At 38.3% G+C, this 18,107-nt stretch overlaps 1 protein-coding gene across 2 annotated transcripts in view; it reads left to right on the top strand.

Annotated features, from left to right (window-relative positions):
- The window catches only part of ARHGEF4 (Rho guanine nucleotide exchange factor 4), a 163,337-nt gene that overhangs the window by 39,200 nt on the left and 106,030 nt on the right, over nt 1-18,107 (top strand). The gene's annotated exons all lie outside the window — the stretch shown is intronic.

The following is an 18,107-nucleotide window of genomic DNA, read 5'->3' as shown; positions in this document are numbered from 1 at the left end:
GCCAATACCATAGCATGTATATATTGTTAAACAATGTCCATTGACATTTCCTTGTTGTTGTTATAATTGGCTAAAAATCATTTACTATTTATGTCCCATCTCCTCTTGTCAGATGCCCCCTCCCAAAAAAACTTACACCTTTATAATAAGATCTAAATACAAATTTGTTAATAAAATTTATAGGTCTTTTTCCCCAGTCACAATTTTCAATTTATATCCGAATTTCTTTTACTAGTTTGCCAGTACATGTATATATCATTAAGCTGTATCCATTATCATTTCATTATTGTTATTATAGTTAATTATTAGTTAACAAATAAACATTTAATAACAATCTAAAACAATCTAAGAGTTACTAAATTCCTTCTTATTAATCACCAAAATCAACTAATTTTTTATTATCAACTTTCATTGTCAACCTGTATCTTTCCAGTAACAAAACAGTCTTATGAGCCGAGGTGGCGCTTATGAGCCAAGGTGGCGCAGTGGTTAAATGCAGCACTGCAGGCTACTTCAGCTGATTGCAAATCTCACTGGCTCAGGGTTGACTCAGCCTTCCATCCTTCCGAGGTGGGTAAAATGAGGACCCGGATTGTTATTGGGGGCAATATGCTGACTCTGTAAACCGCTTAGAGAGGGCTGAAAGCCCTATGAAGCGGTATATAAGTCTAACTGCTATTGCTATATTGCTATTATCTCTCTTGCTAATTGTGGTGTCAGTCTTCTTTTTATCTCCTTTATAAGGTTTTTATAGACTTCTCTCCGCACTTTGTTGCTTGAAGGATCTCTCACGTAATCTAGTTGCCCACCAGCTGCTACTAAAATTAGCTTGACTTTGGTTGTCAATCTTGTTTCTGAAAAAATTTCTCTTCTTAAGTCCATCACCATTACCATATTTTTTACTTCTGTATCCTGGAATCTGGGTTAGAGCTCCAATTCATCGAATTCCCTTTTCCATATTCCCTTCTTTCCACTTTCCCCACATTTGCTCCATTAATAAATTCATCTATTGTCTTATCTTTATCTTCTATATCTTCATTCTCCCCTTTAATTTTTGGGGCTCCAACCCCATCATCTTTTGCTGTGAGGAAGACTAGTCTTTCCAACTTCTTCTCAATTCTCCCATATCCTTCTAATAGATTTTGAATTCCAGCCAATATATTTTGGAATTTTAAGGTTTCCTCATCTGAATATTGATCCATGTTTCCAAAACAGAAGAAAGAAGGGAAAAAAACCTAATAGCCACTGCCACTCTTAACCTTCCAGGCCTCTTTTATTTTTTATTTTAGATTGACTTGAACACAAGTTCTTTTATGCTCTTCAAAGGAGAAGGGTTCTGTTTTTTCCCCCTTTCTTTCCCCTGCCAAAATAGTTTTCAAAGGCACCTTTGAGAACAATTCATGCCCTTGGCTCTTTATCAGTTTCTGTAAACAAGTTACAAACCCTTCAGCTACAAAGTTAGTGAAATCAAAGAAGGGAAGAGAAGAGATATGTTGTTTCAAAAACCCCAGCTTCCGACCTCCGAGTGGCAGTGTGCTACTTTTCACTTTCTAATATTTATCTCTGGCTTATAGGAAACAAGATTAGATTTCTTTTAGTGGAATTTAATAACAAGTAATAGGAAGAATTGTTAAAATAAGAAGGAAGGTTTTAATCCAGAAGTCAAAAAATAAAGCAACAAAAAGCAGAAGAAAAAAAATCAATCCGTTCACTTTAAGAGAAATGAGAAATGTTGCGAACACTTCAATCCACAAAGAATAGTTACAAAGAAAAAAAAGCTTTCCAAAGCAATCCAATTAGGGTTAATTTTGCCGCTCAATTCTTTTGCTTAAGGATCTAATTTGGCTTTAAAGAAAATTTTCTTTGGGCAGTCTTTCGCAAAATAGAAAAAAAACCTCACCAGATGGACTCACTTTCTCTTTTCATTTCCTTCCTTCCGGAGCTGTCCTGACTTCATCAGCCTGGGGGCTGTCTGTTTACTGCCGGCTTGAAGTGCTTCCCTTGGGTTGATCAGGGACTTTGTGATGTCCCTGAAACCAGCAAGGCTTCATCTTCCTGATCACCGTCTCTATGGGACAGTTTAGGTCTCAATGGACCGTCCAGCGGCAAAAGTGTCAACGGCGGTCTCGGAGTATCAAGACCACACATTGTGACATCATGACGTGGCTCCTCCTTCTTCACACAGCACCCTTTCTATGGGCACGTGAGCTGTCGCCCCAGTTCAGCTCTGCCATGCATGCGTGCACACCTCCTTCTGGCTAGCTGATCTTCGGCTCTCTGCCATGCATGCATGAGGGCTAGGGTGCATGAGGGGCTGATGGTGTGCAGGGCATGCATGGGGGGGACAGGGTGCATGCAAGGGGTAGGTCACATGGGGGCAGGGCACATGTGGGGGGCTGCATGCACATTGCATTTTGAGAGGGGTCGTGTGCATGCACATGCATTCGTGTATGCGACAGCATGCTTTGGGCACTCGGTTTGGAAAGGTTAGCCATCACTGTTCTAGGTTGAAAACAAAATAAAAATGAAATATTTTTATATAGGCTTTTGCAGTTAATGTCTGCAAATGTTTCTGTATAGGAACATGCACTTCAGAACTTGTCCTGGAGTCTTACCATAATTTACCTTGTTTGTTTATTCATTAAAGATCTGTGACAACCTCTTTCTAAAGGTTCCTACACCATTGGCTGTGACACAGATTTTTCAGACCCATGTGGGTGGCACCTTTTGACATTAATTTTTCCAATTTGGGGCTCTGCCCCCATAAAATAATTACTATGGAGAAATAGATATCCAGTGAAAATCACAGTGATGGAAAGTTGTGATAATGTAAACGTTGTCCTTTTCTGCTTTGTTCTTGTATTAGACACAAATGTCTACATGTCATATACTTTGCATTACCAATCACGACACATCTTTCATCATTTGTCCCCATTGCAATTCTGGAAAATGCCTCTAAATAGAAAGTAGATCCTTTGCAGTTCATGTTTAGGGTTAGTGACTTTTCTTCTGACTTCCTGATTTTACACCTGAATTCTTAAAACCAGCTGCACGCAGTTTAAGGGAACCAACAAGATATGTTACATTGTAAAATTTTTACAATTTTAAGAACTTTGGGAACAATTTACAGCTCAAACAAGGTTGGCTTTAGTTGCCAAATCCACCAATCCTTTGGATAGCAAATGAGGAAATGACAATTTTTATGAGATTTCAAACTGAGAAAGAGTGCTCAGCGAACTGGTTGTTAAACCGGTAGGGTCCCACCGTCCAAAACTGGAGAAGCCTCCTATTCACACTATCACAGCTGCATGGCAATGTATCCTTGACTCTCTAAGAAAAGAATGTTATTTAGACTACATATCACCCATACTCCATACAACCCCTCCTCCCATTTTCACACAGCAGAAAATGTGGCAGGCCTGAAGGCCCAATGTAAAAGATGGCTTCCAGGTCTGAGACTCAAATTCACTGCAGATCATATGAGTTCAGTGCAGTGCATTGTTTCCATACAAAAATACATAATACATTAATATCTGTGAAAAACACATTCCTAAGATTACAACAAGCTATTTATACATGTATCCATAATACATTAAATGACCAAGAGAATATAATACAAGGCCTCTAACCTGCTCAGAAACTGGTTGTACCTAATTTAGGTAACCTAATTGAATCACTCTTATATGCATTTCTCCTCATTCATAGCTTTTTTCATTTCATCGTTCTACAAAGCATCCTATTTCATATTTTCTATTAGTATTGCTCTATAAATATCTGTGGCAGTTTGTAGCAAAATCCTGTTTACTCTGTATCAATAGCTTCTATGTTTTCTTTCCATTCATTCTCCTGAAGGATTAATTCTTCTATTTTTGTGCAGCACTGTGTTTCATGGAATCAATGTACATTATATTCTTTATTCCCATCAAGTAAAGACATCACCATATAATAATTTGCCCTACATTTATAATCTTTTATCACTCTTCTTTCCTTTTGTAACTCTGTCAATGTTTCACTAAATCTTTCGTTAAAATCAATAATTATTTTAGATTAATTTATTTACTTTGTGCTTTAAACAATATTATGTTTAAAGCATGTATTTGAAGCAAACATACACTTAACATTCATCATACTCATTCATTTTTGGGTCTCTAAATGGTCCAGTTACTATTTCTGTACTTCCTTATCTCATTCTTACTTATTCACGTTACCTAACAAGATAACTTCTCCCACATACCTCATTACTTCAAATTGCTTCACATTTTTCCCAAAATGCACTTCTAATTCTTTCATTATTATTATTATTTACTGGAGTGTAACAGACAACTTTACCAACTTACAAATTCTCATTTTATTATGCACCCACAACAGTGCATAGTATACGATACCACTTCAAATTTTCTAGTATATTTTCTAAGTTTTATATTGTAACTAAAACTGAAGTTTTATTTCCACTCATGATTTATCAATACTAGTCGACAGGTTCAGACTCTCTTTATTCAGATCTATTCTATCCCTTGCATTTCTTTTATTTATATAAACACATGTATCTATTTTTCTTTCTTTTTTTCATATAACACTGTATGATATATTATTTTATATTCCAATACTGGGTATGTAATAACAAGATAAAATATACAATAGAAAAAGAAAAGAAGAGGAAAACAATGTCCATGGTTCCCTAAAACAGTGTTTCTCAACCTTGGCTACTTGAAGATGTCTGGACTTCAACTCCCAGAATTCCCCAGCCAGCGAATGCTGGCTGGGGAATTCTGGGAGTTGAAGTCCGGACATCTTCAAGTGGCCAAGGTTGAGAAACACTGCCCTAAAAGATATTGAGTTACTCTAAACAAAGGCCACCAGGTAAAGTCTGCAGATGCAATAAGTATAGAAAGGAATTTATGCTTATCGCTTTAATCATCACTGTGTAAGCACAGATGTGCATTCTTAACAATGTTTTTTCCGCACCTGTTCCAGATTTGTTTTTGTCACCGTCGGTTCTAGTATCTTTTCAGTCATTTCAGTTTCCTTAACTTCTTTAAAAAATAAGATTTTGCTAGAGTGGAAGATAAAACAAACTAAAGTCAGAAATAAAGAGAAAAATAGAAGAGAAAGGAAATACATGTGAAGAAAAAAGAAAATAATTAAAAGACAAAAGGAATAGAAAAAAAAGAATATTTAAAGAAATCATTTCCAACCTTCTTTAACAATTCTTCAAAGATCTTTTAAAATACCACTTCTGTATTCAAAAAACCCTCAAACTTCTTTATTTTCAACTTTTCACCAACAATCTCTTTCCTTGCAAGTCTAAACAATTCATATTCTTACAAAAATATTATTTTACTCAATTTTTTTAAAGTCTGAAAATTACAAATTTGTCTGGTTCCTTTATCCATTTGAAACAAGCTGAATTATTATTTTGCTTTTTGCCATCTATCTATACAGTTAAATTCTTTAAACTAATTTTTTTTCTACTTCAGGATGAAGTTTTACTTACCAAACTTTCTGATATTCAGGCTTGTTGTTTGGAAAAAACTCTTTTTAAGTTTAAAATAATAATGCATACAAATGTGATTAGAAAGTGAGGTTAGATGAATTTAGTGTCTTTAAAAGCACTGCTGTGGTTGAGTTTGATGGCTTCTGCTGTCCTGCAATCTCCTTGGGAGAAGCAATTATAGGTGGGTGATCTCTTATCCACTTATTCAGAGAAAATCTATTGGACCAAGCTTGCTGTGTCATTGTCTCTACTCATTTGGAGATGTATGAATCACCATTTTCCTCAACTAGAATTCTCTATATCCCTTATTAAGTCCTCAGTAAACTCAGCGGCCATATGGGATTGGCAACTGGGTAAAAACCTCTATGGTGCCATCTTGTTCAAAACTTAGCCAAGCTCTGTGTTCCATAGCTCATCCAGATGAGTGGTATAATTGCTATCCAAATTGTTGGGAAAATTGCTAAGTCCCTTCTGGAAACCATTTGGATCCATTAAATTAGAGACCAATCTAATCCTTGGAAGCTCCAGGGTTCCTGTGATCTGCTGATATACTGACATCATTCAGCACAAGCTATGATCTCTAATTTAAATAGCACTTTGAAACCATGGGTGGGTTCCTGCCAGTTCTTATCTCTTCTATAGAAGAGGTTCCACAAATCTACAGTGCCGTTTAGAACCGGTTCCAGCTCCCTCCCCCCGCCCATCTGCACACCATCAAGATGAAGAGCGAGAGGAGGAATTCTGGGAGTTGAAGTCCACAAGTCTTAAAGCTGTCAAGTTTGAACACCCCTGGGTTTTTTTCCCTAAAGGATTAGGGGTGCAAGGGTCTTGTAACTTGGCAGCTTTAAGACTTGTGTGCTTCAGTGTAAGAGTTCCTGAGCCAACATGATCGGAGGAGGAATTTTGGGAGTTGAAGTTCACAAGTCTTAAAACTGTGAGGTTTGAACACTCCTGGGGTTTTTTTTTCTAAATGGTTAGGGGTGTAAGGGTCTTGTAACTTGACAGCTTTAAGACTTCAAATGCCAGAGTTTCTGAGCCAACATTTTGGTTGCTAAGCAAGAGCGTTGTTAAATGAGTTTCACCACATTTTACAAGTTGGCCATGCCCACCCAGTCACATGGCTGGTAAGTCACTCCCACCCGGTCACATGGCCGGCAAGCGAGGAAGGCCACTCCCACAAACCTACAGAAGAGGTTCTAAAAAAATTTGAAACCCACCACTGTCTGAAACCCAACAGTTTGCATTTTACAGATTAGAAGGTAAAAGTGTTTCTGACACAGGATATTTTATTTATTTATTTATATGAATCCATTCCCAAATGCCCTGCAGTTTTAAAATATTTAAACTTTTAAACTACTCTTGGAAGAACTATTTTAAAGAAAGAACATGCACAACAAGCAAACAAATGCATTCTCTTTGCACAGATGAACCAACGTATTCCATTTACATCCTGATTATTTTTTCCTTCAAAAATAATAATTAAAAATAATAATTAAATTATTCAGACACAAGGAAACTGATTCATAGGAATGCAGAGCAATTAATGTGGGCAGAAAAAATGATTAGAAATCTTAACTCCTACAGACTGATATTTGTGTTCCTTAAATCTTTTCCAGTTCTTCAGGTATGGCTGAATGCGGGAGACTGTCTTCTTTCTTTATTCAGGGAAACAGACATCTTGCAGCCTTTAATTTGCAAAGAAATTATTGTGATGTGACAGATGTTTTTGAAAGAAGCTGCATGCATTTTCAAATCTTAAAACAGGTAGGAAGGCAGGGATGTGTGTGCCAACTTACCTTCTCCACCCTGACTTCCTTGCATTAACAGGAATACTCTGAAACAGAGCAATAATTAAGGGAAGCCAGTTAGTGTGCTAAAAGTGATCCAGAATTTTATATAGACAATGCAAACAACTGCAGTACATCAATGGTTAGCAATCCTTTTGGAGTTTTTGAAGAGTATGTTGTGGGTGTCCTCATGGTATATAGGATCACTTATAGAAGACCTCTTTATGAGAAGTTAAGCTTGTGACGATACTCCCTAAATGGATCTGGTAGTCCACTTTCTCTTTCCTCTTTCCCCCAAACTGATGGGGGACAGTTTGCAAGAAAACCCTGCAGCTCCCCTCACCTGTATCTTTATTTATTGACAATTCCATTTCCGTAGCCAGGGTAATCCTAGTAAGAGGGGTCGATCCATCCCAGGTGCAATGATGAAACTTAAGGCTTCTTGGTGATCTCCCATCCACATATCTACTGGTTCAGTCACAAAATGGGCAGGAGCCTCCCCAGCTACTGATCCATCCAACTGGCAAAAGGCAATGGGCACTTTCAAAGTTCTCAGTTTTAAGCCCATTTTTTCCACCACTTGTGGGCTGATTATGCAATGTATTTATACAGAGTCTAAAAGGGCCAGCATTTTTGCTTGGGCTCCAGTAGAAGGCACTTTAAGTTCTACTGAAATGGTCATGGGGCTCGATTGGGGACTTACCAGTTGGTTGTCATCAGAGTCGGTTTCACTTTCCCCCGAGAGAAAGGAGGGTCCTTCTTCTTCCCCTAGGTTGGGAGGGAATTCTTCAAGAGGATCCACCCCTTCCATGGTGGTGTCCTTTCATTTCCCATGTTGTTTGTCTGGCTTCCTTTCCCCAGTGGCAGGGGGATTTGGGCCAATTTTTGAGCAACAGTTCGCTGCTCGGTGCCCTTCTTCCCACAGAAGAAACAAGCAGTAGACCGGAGCTTGCTTGCAGACCAACTTTTCTCTCCCTTCAGAGCTCCTCTGGGGGTGGGTGGGAAGGGGATTTTTACCTTTCTCACTGTCTTCCTGGTATTTATCCCTGGCTAGGTCGATCTCCACATCTGTTACCTTGGCTATGGAAATGGAACCCATACGTGAACTGGAGGAAAGGGTGGTTGCACATCAATTCCACAAAACCTCCGGAGGGCAAGGGGAGGGACTCCCACATAGCCAATGCTGAACCTAACCTAGTGGCTACCTAGCAGGAGAAAATTAAGGGGGAAGAAAAAATCCCTGAAGAATACTGGGACCTGAAGGATGTTTTCAGTGAAAAAGCTTCCCCCCCCCACTACTGATTGCAGGATTGAGATCCTCCTAGGGGTAAAACTCCCCAAACCCCAAATTTATTCAATGTCCCCACGTGAAATGGAGGAATTGCAAAAATGTATTGACAAAAACTTGAAACGGGGGTTCATAGAGCTGGCTAGGCCAAGAGGGGCTGCATCTGTATTGTTTAGAGAAAAGAAAGATGGCTCCTTTCATTTATGTGTGAACTACAAAAACCTTAACGGTATTTGTGTGGAAAATGTATACACTCTCCCACTCATGAAAGATATGTTGGCCCAGTTGGGTAAAGGAATTTTTTTCACAAAGTTGGACCTCAGGGAGGCCTACTACAGGGTCAGAATCAAAGATGGAGATGAGTGGAAAACTGCTTTCAACTGTCCTTTGGGATGTTTTCAATTCAAAGTACTCCCGTTTCATCTTCAGGAGGTGCCAGCAGTTTTCATGCAATTAATAAATGAAGTTCTGCATGAGCACCTCTACAAAGGCATGTTGATCTATCTTGATGACATCCTTATCTATACAGAAACACATGATGAACACGTGACTTTAGTGTGGTCAGTCCTCAAAAAACTCCGGGCCGCTGAACTTTATGCCAAGTTGTCTAAATGTGAATTTCTTCAAAAGAAGATAGATTACCTAGATTACCGCATCTCCCACAATGGCATCGAGATGGACCTGGCAAATGTCCAGGTTACTTTATGGAGAGTGATCAGTGATTGTTTTCCTAATAGATGAAGATGTTGAGCACAGCAGAAAGAAACAAAGCCAAAGGAAAATACATTCCTGTCTTTAACATGCCCTATAGATTGTAATTAAGGATTTCACTATTTGCCAGCATTTGTGCCTATGCCAGGATAAAAAGTTGCTGGTAGGAGGAGAAAGAGCTCTAAGTCAGCAGCATCTGAGTGATTCCTTTACATGCTCGTACTCTTTAAAATTATATTTTATTCAAACATAATATATGTTGTTTATATTAGTGCGATGATATCTGGGATGCAAAAAACTTAAGTCGGAGGCAAAGAGGTACATAAACTCTTAACTTTTTGCTGCCCTCTAGTAAGCGGCCTTTTTCTCATCTCTACTTCAACATCCATAACTTAATTCAATTGTTACATCTTGCAGATAAATCCAGCAGATGCATATTTAGAAGGGACTCACCCATGCTCAGCTGCATGCAGTACAAGTGGGTGGTCATAATAAACATGGGTTTCTTGCAGCTTTTAAATTCCAATTATATGGAAATGATGGGTGTATCGTATGTATAATACAAAAGTGTGTTTGTAATGAAGTAGATCAAAGACTTAAATGTTGTTCTGTATTTGGAATGGCAATGTATTTGGAATGGCACTACTACATGGAGAAGAAAGATCCAAAATGAAACTGTTCCCTGCATTTTCAGAAACCTTGATAAATATTGCCAGAAAATATTAAGATCCAGCCTTACAAGTATACTGCGCCAGAAGCTTCATAAAGAAAGGATTGCTTTTATCACTGGGACAGCTATTTAGAGAAAGGATTCCCAAATTAGAGGAGCTAACATTATTGGAATCAATGAGACTTTGAACTACTGTAAATCTTTCCATTATCCTAATCGGGAAAGCAGATGAAACTATTTTTTATACAGTTAGTCCTGGTTTAGCAACTGCCTCATTTAATGACCATCTGTGGTTACTATAGCAATTAGAAAGTTACTTTGTGAACCCTCATTGCATTTATGACCTTTGCAGCTTGGTAAAGCAAAAGAAAGCTGAAGTAAGATCATAAGTACAGTTATAGTTTCACTTAGCAACTGCTTTTTCTAATGACCAAGTTGCTGGTCCCAATTGTGATTACCAACAAGGATGACCTATATATGTTGGTGTATTCTTTTACCTGACAAATGGATTGCTATTTATTTTCTTTGATCGTTATTTTATTCTCACTAAACTCTAGCTGATTATTATATTATTTTTCATTATATTGCCTTTGCCCTAAAATCTGGATGAGAAAGAGCACAAAGGCATGCGTAGGTAATTTTCAACTTAGAACAATTCATTTAGTGACCATTTGAAATTACAATGGCACTGAAAATGGTGACTTACAACTGTTTTTCAAGCTTATGGCTGTTGCAGCATCCCCATGGTCAAATATTCTAAATTCAGATGCTTGGCAACTGATACATATTTATAATGATTGCAATGTCCTAGGACAGTGATGGTGAACCTATGGCATGCATGGAGTCATTTATCAGGGCACGTGAGGCGCTGCCCTGTCAGCTGTCCAGCGCGCATGCACGTGCTGGCCAGCTGAGTTCACCCTTTTTAAAAGCCATTTTTTGCCCTCCCCAGGCTCTATAGGAGCCTGGGGAGGGCGAAAAGTGCCCCCCCCGGTGGCCCTCGAGAGGCTTCATGAGCTTCCCTGAAGCCTCTGGAGCGCAAAAAACCAGCTCTACAGGCAAACCAGAAGTTCGGAAATGGACTTCCGGTTTGCTCGGAGGGTCGTTTTGACTGCTCCAAAGGCTTCAGGGAAGCCTCCTGAAGGTCCCTGAAGCCTCCAGAGTGCTTAAAATGACCCTCCTAGCAAATCAGAAGTGACTTCCGCTTTGCTCGGAGAGTCGTTTTGACTGCTCCGGAGGCTTCAGGGAAGCCTCCTGAAGGTCCCTGAAGCCTCCAGAGTGCTTAAAATGACCCTCCTAGCAAATCAGAAGTGACTTCCGCTTTGCTCGGAGAGTCGTTTTGACTGCTCCAAAGGCTTCAGGGAAGCCTCCTGAAGGTCCCTGAAGCCTCCAGAGTGCTTAAAATGACCCTCCTAGCAAATCAGAAGTGACTTCCGCTTTGCTCGGAGAGTCGTTTTGACTGCTCCGGAGGCTTCAGGGAAGCCTCCTGAAGGTCCCTGAAGCCTCCAGAGTGCTTAAAATGACCCTCCTAGCAAATCAGAAGTGACTTCCGCTTTGCTCGGAGAGTCGTTTTGACTGCTCCGGAGGCTTCAGGGAAGCCTCCTGAAGGTCCCTGAAGGCTTCTGGGGGTGGGGGGAGGCTGTTTTTGTCCTCCCCAGGCTCCTATAAAGTGTCTGGAGCCTGGGGAGGGCGAAAAAAGCATGCAAAAAATGGGGGAGCGCCTGTAGTGCGTGCATGCACACTGGGGGGTGTCGCACATTGCATTATGGGTGTGGCACACCTGCACATGAACCCCCCTATGCTCCCCCCACTTATGGCACGCAAACCAAAAAAGGTTCGCCATCGCTGTCCTAGGATCATGTGATCACCTTTTGCAAACCTCTGAAAAGCAAAATCAATGGATTGTTAAGATTCACTTAACAATCATGTTACTAAGTACAGTGATTCATTTAACAACTGTGGCAAGAAAGGTTGTAAATGGGGAAAAACTTACTTAAGAAATGTCTTACTTAGCATCAGAAATATTGGGCTCAATTGTGATAGTAAATCGAGGACTTTCTATATTATTATCTATTATTTTGGATTGTACATACTGTTCTGCAGTTACATCATAAAAACCTGGATATACCTGCTATTTTCTGTAGGCAGGAATCACTATGGAAGAAAAAAAGAGAGAAACTTTAGAATGAACCGAGAAATCACTTCTCCAGACTATCTGTGTGATTTGCCGATCACCTCCCTAAATCGACCAATTAGATCGCACAGACTAGGCCTCCTCCGAATTCCATCAGCCAGTCAATGCCGACTGGCGACCACACGGAGGAGAGCCTTCTCTGCTGCTGCCCCGGCCCTATGGAACGAGCTCCCCATGGAGATCCGCACCCTCACCACGATCCAGACCTTCCGCGCAGCCCTCAAGATCTGGCTCTCCCAGCAGGCCTGGGAATAGGTTTCCAATCGCCCGCCCGAGTGTTTGATTGCTGAATGAAAGTTGTGTTTTATTATTTTTCTTTTGTTCACCAATTGTTTTTGTTTTGACCTTGCACCTCCCCTCCCCTGTGGTTGTAAGCCGCCCTGAGTCCCCTCAGGGAAAAGGGCGGCATATAAATCCCAATAAACCTTAATAAACCTTATACTTTTTAAAAATAATATCTCTAGTTTTGCCTCTTCAAATGTCAGTCATAGTTATCGCCTTAGACATTAGCTAAAACACTGAAAGACTTTGCACACAAAATGGGCAAATTTGCTTTGATAAAATGTAATAGAAATTTTCTGTGAGAAAGTGTAATCTGATGGCAAAATACTTTAAAATATTAGATGTGGCTTGTTCTTTGGATATGTACAAAATAAGAAGTTGAGAATTGCACAGCTCAGTACTGAAACTGCCAGAGTTTATACCAAGCAAATAGAAAGAAAAAGAAAAAGAAGAAAAAGGTGTTGATTGTCTTCTGTTACAAAGTGATCCACAATATCAAGATTTCTGGCATTTCCACTTTCCAAAATTCATTTGAGTCACTTGAATATATAGTACCTTCCTGACATGGTATATTTTTCTGAGACCTATGTTCTGTCCAAACTCTATTATAATCAGGGTTGAACAGGCTGCATTATTATTTTGTGTAATTATTTTTCAGATACTTTAGAGAACTTTTCCCCAAGAATACTAGGGAACTCTCAGAAACAAAAGGGTTTGTTTTGTAGTTTTTGGATAAAGTTGTAATGGTATGAAATGATAATGGTAGTATTAGATGGATATTTTACTGACATGTAATGCATGTTTTAATGTGGAATCCTGAGCGCTAGTGGTCATTGACAATGATCACTTTGTATCTCAGTAGTACTAAGGATCTGCTGTCATGTTGATGGAAGCGGAGGTTCCTTTTGAATGTGGCCACTCTTGCTGTACAGTAATTGCAAAAGACATGCAGCCCTGAATTCTGAACAGGGTATTAGCATTCATGGAGAGAGGTGATATTGAAGTCATAGCTGAAAGCTGGCCCAGAGTCCGAAGCATGAAACACCAACACTGATTTGTGAGAATCAGGAATGACAGACCTGAATTTTAAATGTTCACATTTTTTTAAAAAAAGGACTGCTGATGAAAAGATGTGGGGATTGTACTGAGGGAGATTGGGGGACGATAATATACATCTAAAGAGGTTTTGAATAGAAAAGAATCACAAGCTCTTTTTAAGGGACATTGGGATGATTTGATAAGGAAGTTGTAACTGGGCAAAATTAATTGAATCTGTTAAGTCGGTCTATGGAAAGTTCTGAATTCCATTCAAGAGATTGACAAGAAAGCTCAACTAACTTTAATGGAAAATTGAAGAATGTTTGCATACTATAGAGCCGTGGTCGTGCAGTGGTTAGAATGCAGCATTGCAGGCTAACTCTACATTCCCACAACCAGGACTTTGATCCTGACCGGTTCAAGGTTGACTCAGTCTTTCATGCTTCTGAGGTCGGTAAAGTGAGGACCCAGATTGTTGGGGGAAATATGCTGACTTTGTAAACTGTTAAGAGAGGGCTGTAAAGCACTATGAAGCAGTAAATACATCTAAATGCTTTGCTATTTCTATATCCTTCAAGATATTTTTTTGCCCTGTTGACTTCTGATACATGAAATCTATAACATATGGCAGTACATTTTGCTGCCTGGCAGAAGTATTTATCTTTTTGATCTAATGTTAACTTGAACCACATTTCTCTGAGGGAATTATTATACATATTAAAGAATATAAATGAAAATACTAAAAGAGTTTTGTTGTTATAACATTGTCTTTTTTATTTGCTCCCCTTTTAACTTTGCCCTACAGTCACTTCTGAATTTAGGAATTACTGACCACCAAGGTGCCCATTGACTATGATGGATCAGGATCCAAATTATATTAGTTATCTGAAGCTTTTTAGTATTTTTTCCCCATTACAGTCGTACCTTGTTATTCAACTGCTTTGAAAGTCATCAAATTTGATTCTCAATGCATTTTGATGGCTTAACATACTCAACATACTCTTCTGATGGCTGGAGTAAACTTCCATGTATGTTTCTCATCCAATCTCATCCAGAATATATGCTATTAATATTTTGAGTAATAATATCTTCAGAAATTAGTGCAAGTGATTTTCTTTTGTAGCAAAAAGTTCCAGTAAGAATGTCAATCCTCACTAAAGAATTAGAAAGAAAAGAAAAGGTTAATATCTATGGTGCAGGTTCCCTCATGGATAACCATTATGTCAGTTTTTCACAGATCTTTTGGATTTTGAATCCTAAGTTTTACACTCATTTCCATTTTTGCCTTTTTCTACTAAGCTTTAGATATTTTGTAGCCAAATATCTGCTTATATATAGTGAATACCCACTGGTTTGCAGATGTATGCAAGTGGTACTTACCTGCTAAGTTTCAGGTAAAATATAGTATAACATAGTACAGGGATTATGATATCAGTAAAGTCATACCCAATACTGTAGGACATAGATCCCTTTAGACAGGTTACTGGCATGCCTTCAAATTGCTTTTAAAAAAATCATGGTTGATAAGGTAGCTTCCCCCAAACTCTTTGCACAATGTTGTTGATATTGGGTAGGAACAAGGGTGAAGAAATTGCTTTGGGTAACCTTCATGATTAAGATGATTTAAAATGTGATGTTTGGTCTGGGTTTAACAAAAAATTGGATTCTTTGCCATATGCTTTCTGTGGATGTTACTGTATCCAGAGTGGTCTTAGAATATGACAATCAATTTATTATACAATTTATTTTTATTTTAAGTTGCGATTTACTACGCCTCTACCCAAAAGGGGTTGGGATATACAGTTTAAACTATTTGGGATTCATGAAAACAGGCTTCTGTAAAATTTTATTTCTTTTAATGTAAAAAAATGGAGGAAGGGTTTGATTGCATTGTGATATATACATTTCTATTTTTTCCTCCCTGGCTATTTCATACAGTGGGGATTGACATCCTTCCCTCTGCTTTTTGTTTAAAGAATTTTAATTTCTTCTAGCTCTGACATTCTGGATGCTGTGCCATGTTCAGGAATAAATGCATTAAAGGGTGGAGATGCTCAAGTGACAAATTACAGGTCAGGTGTTTCAATGGAGAAATGTCTCGATTTAAATTTGCTGACTAAACCTGCTCTGTTCATTGGGAAAGTAAGGTGTTTACTGCCACTTATGCTACACTGTGGCTCTGGAGGAGAGTGGATTCATATGCCTTCCTGCTTCAATTGGTTTTTTCCTCCAGAAATGAAAGCAACTGAACTTTAGGATTGGAGAAAATGGAGAATTATCATCCCCACCAGCTTGGTTGGGGAAATCAGAAGATGGTTACAAAGCTGGGATCAATGACATGTTTTGACCCTATCAATGAGTTTCAGAAAAGTTTTGAATTCAGGCAAAATGTTTTCAGGAGGATCCAGAGGCTCTTCTTTTGTCAACGGGCACAGCTCCCTGGGGAAACCTTTGTGAGTTTTGCTTCTGCTTTGTGGGAGTTGGCACTACACTGCGATTTTGGACCTCGGCAGGATGAGCTTGTGCTTGACCAGCTAATTGAGAAAGCAAGAGATTGGAGAATTAGGGAGACTCTCTTTACCCAAATAAATTCACTGACTCTGTCCGGAGCCATAGAGCTTGGCTCACAAATGGAAACAGCTTTCAAAGCAGCACCAACTAGAATATCATCAGCAGTAGATCAATGGAAACATCAGATTATCAGCAGTAGAAACTGGAGAATGAAATACTTTCAACATTATGGAATGCTGCAGCAAAGGACAGGAAAAGGAGTGCTGTCACGATGGTCAAATGGAACTAAATGCTGTCTGGTCAAAAACACTTTCCACAATTGCCACAGCGTAATGCAGCTTAGGGCATCAAGCAAATTGGTATGTTTTTAACAGCACTGATGATGCACATTTGACACGCTGATATTAATTATGTTGCATGTTATTTCATTTTTTATATGTTTGATAAGTTGAAGGAATGCTTATCAAACTTATGAATGACTAAAAACTAGAGGCAGCTAATACAGAAACAAAATTCAAAACTGTCACGAGACATTAGAAGTTAGGCTTAAAACCATGTAGTATTTGCGTAAGAGCAAGGAATAGATGTTTTTATTTAAGAAGAGGTATTCTATTAAAAAGATAATTGTACCTGTGTTGGAGGATACTTGCATTGGTAACAGTACTTGTGAAAAAGATTAATATGAATGAACTGTGTGACATGGCTGGTAAAAAGGGAAATGCAATTTTAGGCATTTGCCAATCCATGGGAAAAAGTAACAAGGAGTACTTGGTCAAAGTCCATTCTGAGTAGTGTGCTTTCTGGTTGTTTTTCATTGCCCCAGAAAGAATATGGATAATGTTCTTAAGCTGAATGGAAGAAAAGCTCCCTAAGAGTAAGAACAATTTGATGATAGATCCCATTGCAGAGAGACTTCCCTTTCCTAGAGCTGTTGGGGGAGAATTGATAGAACTGTCTGCCTGTGATGCTTTAATTTGAAATGTAGACCCAATGGCCTAAATGACTTATTCTAACTCTCTGATTCCATAATGCAAGTAACATAAAAATGATAAATCAATATATTATATGTAAGGAGCTAACAAATTAGTTATCATTCTAGATAGTTTAATAGCATAGTCTAAGCTTAAAATTTCAAATTAACTGCTTTTTGCATCCTTTTTAAAAGCAATCTATTAATTTCTTTCTGATTTCCAGAGCACCATCAACTTTTGATTGATAATGATGTATTCATTTATTTCTGTTTATTTGCTATGAACAATTTAGATGAGGATTTCAGCCAAATGATTTTCTCTTGTTTTTAAAAATATTCAGATACATAAATAAATAAAATATCTAGATAAGACAATAGCGTACTTTTTAAGAGAAATATATAATATTGTCAGGCTTTCAAGACTAAGAAACCAAACTCACAAATGCCAGTACTACTTTTATCTTGCCATTATTTGGTAGCAACTCTTCCTCCTGTTCCTTAAGATTGTTCTTATTGTTCATTGCAGTCATACGTTCATTATAGAATTTACCTCCACCATTTTGAAGTGTTTTATTTTATTTACTAAAATTAGTATGCACTTCAGTCAAAGAGTCTGGATGGCTAGAACTGCTTAAACCCAAGATTCACAAAAAAAAGACATCATAAACAAATGAACAGGGGCAATATGATTAATATCATTGAAAATTGTGATTCTAACTAACCCCTAAACATTTGATGCTTACAATTTTTATGAAGTTTACCAGATCAGGAATGATCATAAGAAAGGAAATTTCTCTTTGCATCTTTCTGTGCTTTGTTTATTGTTAGGCAGAACAATTAAATAGAAACAACGTACTTGTATTTTGGCCAATGTCTGTCTTGTGGTTGTCATATGGTCATAGGATTGCAATGGTATAAATGTTCATTAGTACAATGGTATTATTAGGGTGTATTAATTATTATATCTTGTGTTGCTATTCTAGAATCATTATTTCTTGCAATTTGTAGTGTCAGATATTTAAACAGTGGTTTGAACTGTTACTATAATTCATCCTTTTTTTCTGGAGAAACTTCAATGAGAAGATACTTGGCATGGAGCCATGTATCCAATAAATGTTATGCGGTAGAACTGGTATTTTTGTTTGTTTGTTTGTTTGTTTGT

The sequence above is a fragment of the Thamnophis sirtalis genome, unplaced genomic scaffold, assembly GCF_051295495.1.
Source record: "Thamnophis sirtalis isolate CommonGarterSnake01/CBP01778 unplaced genomic scaffold, rThaSir2_p1.2 scaffold_11, whole genome shotgun sequence".
NCBI classification, from domain to species: Eukaryota; Metazoa; Chordata; class Lepidosauria; order Squamata; family Natricidae; genus Thamnophis; species Thamnophis sirtalis.
The sequence above is the reverse complement of the archived record's forward strand: the minus strand, read 5'-3'. Positions and strand labels throughout refer to the sequence as shown.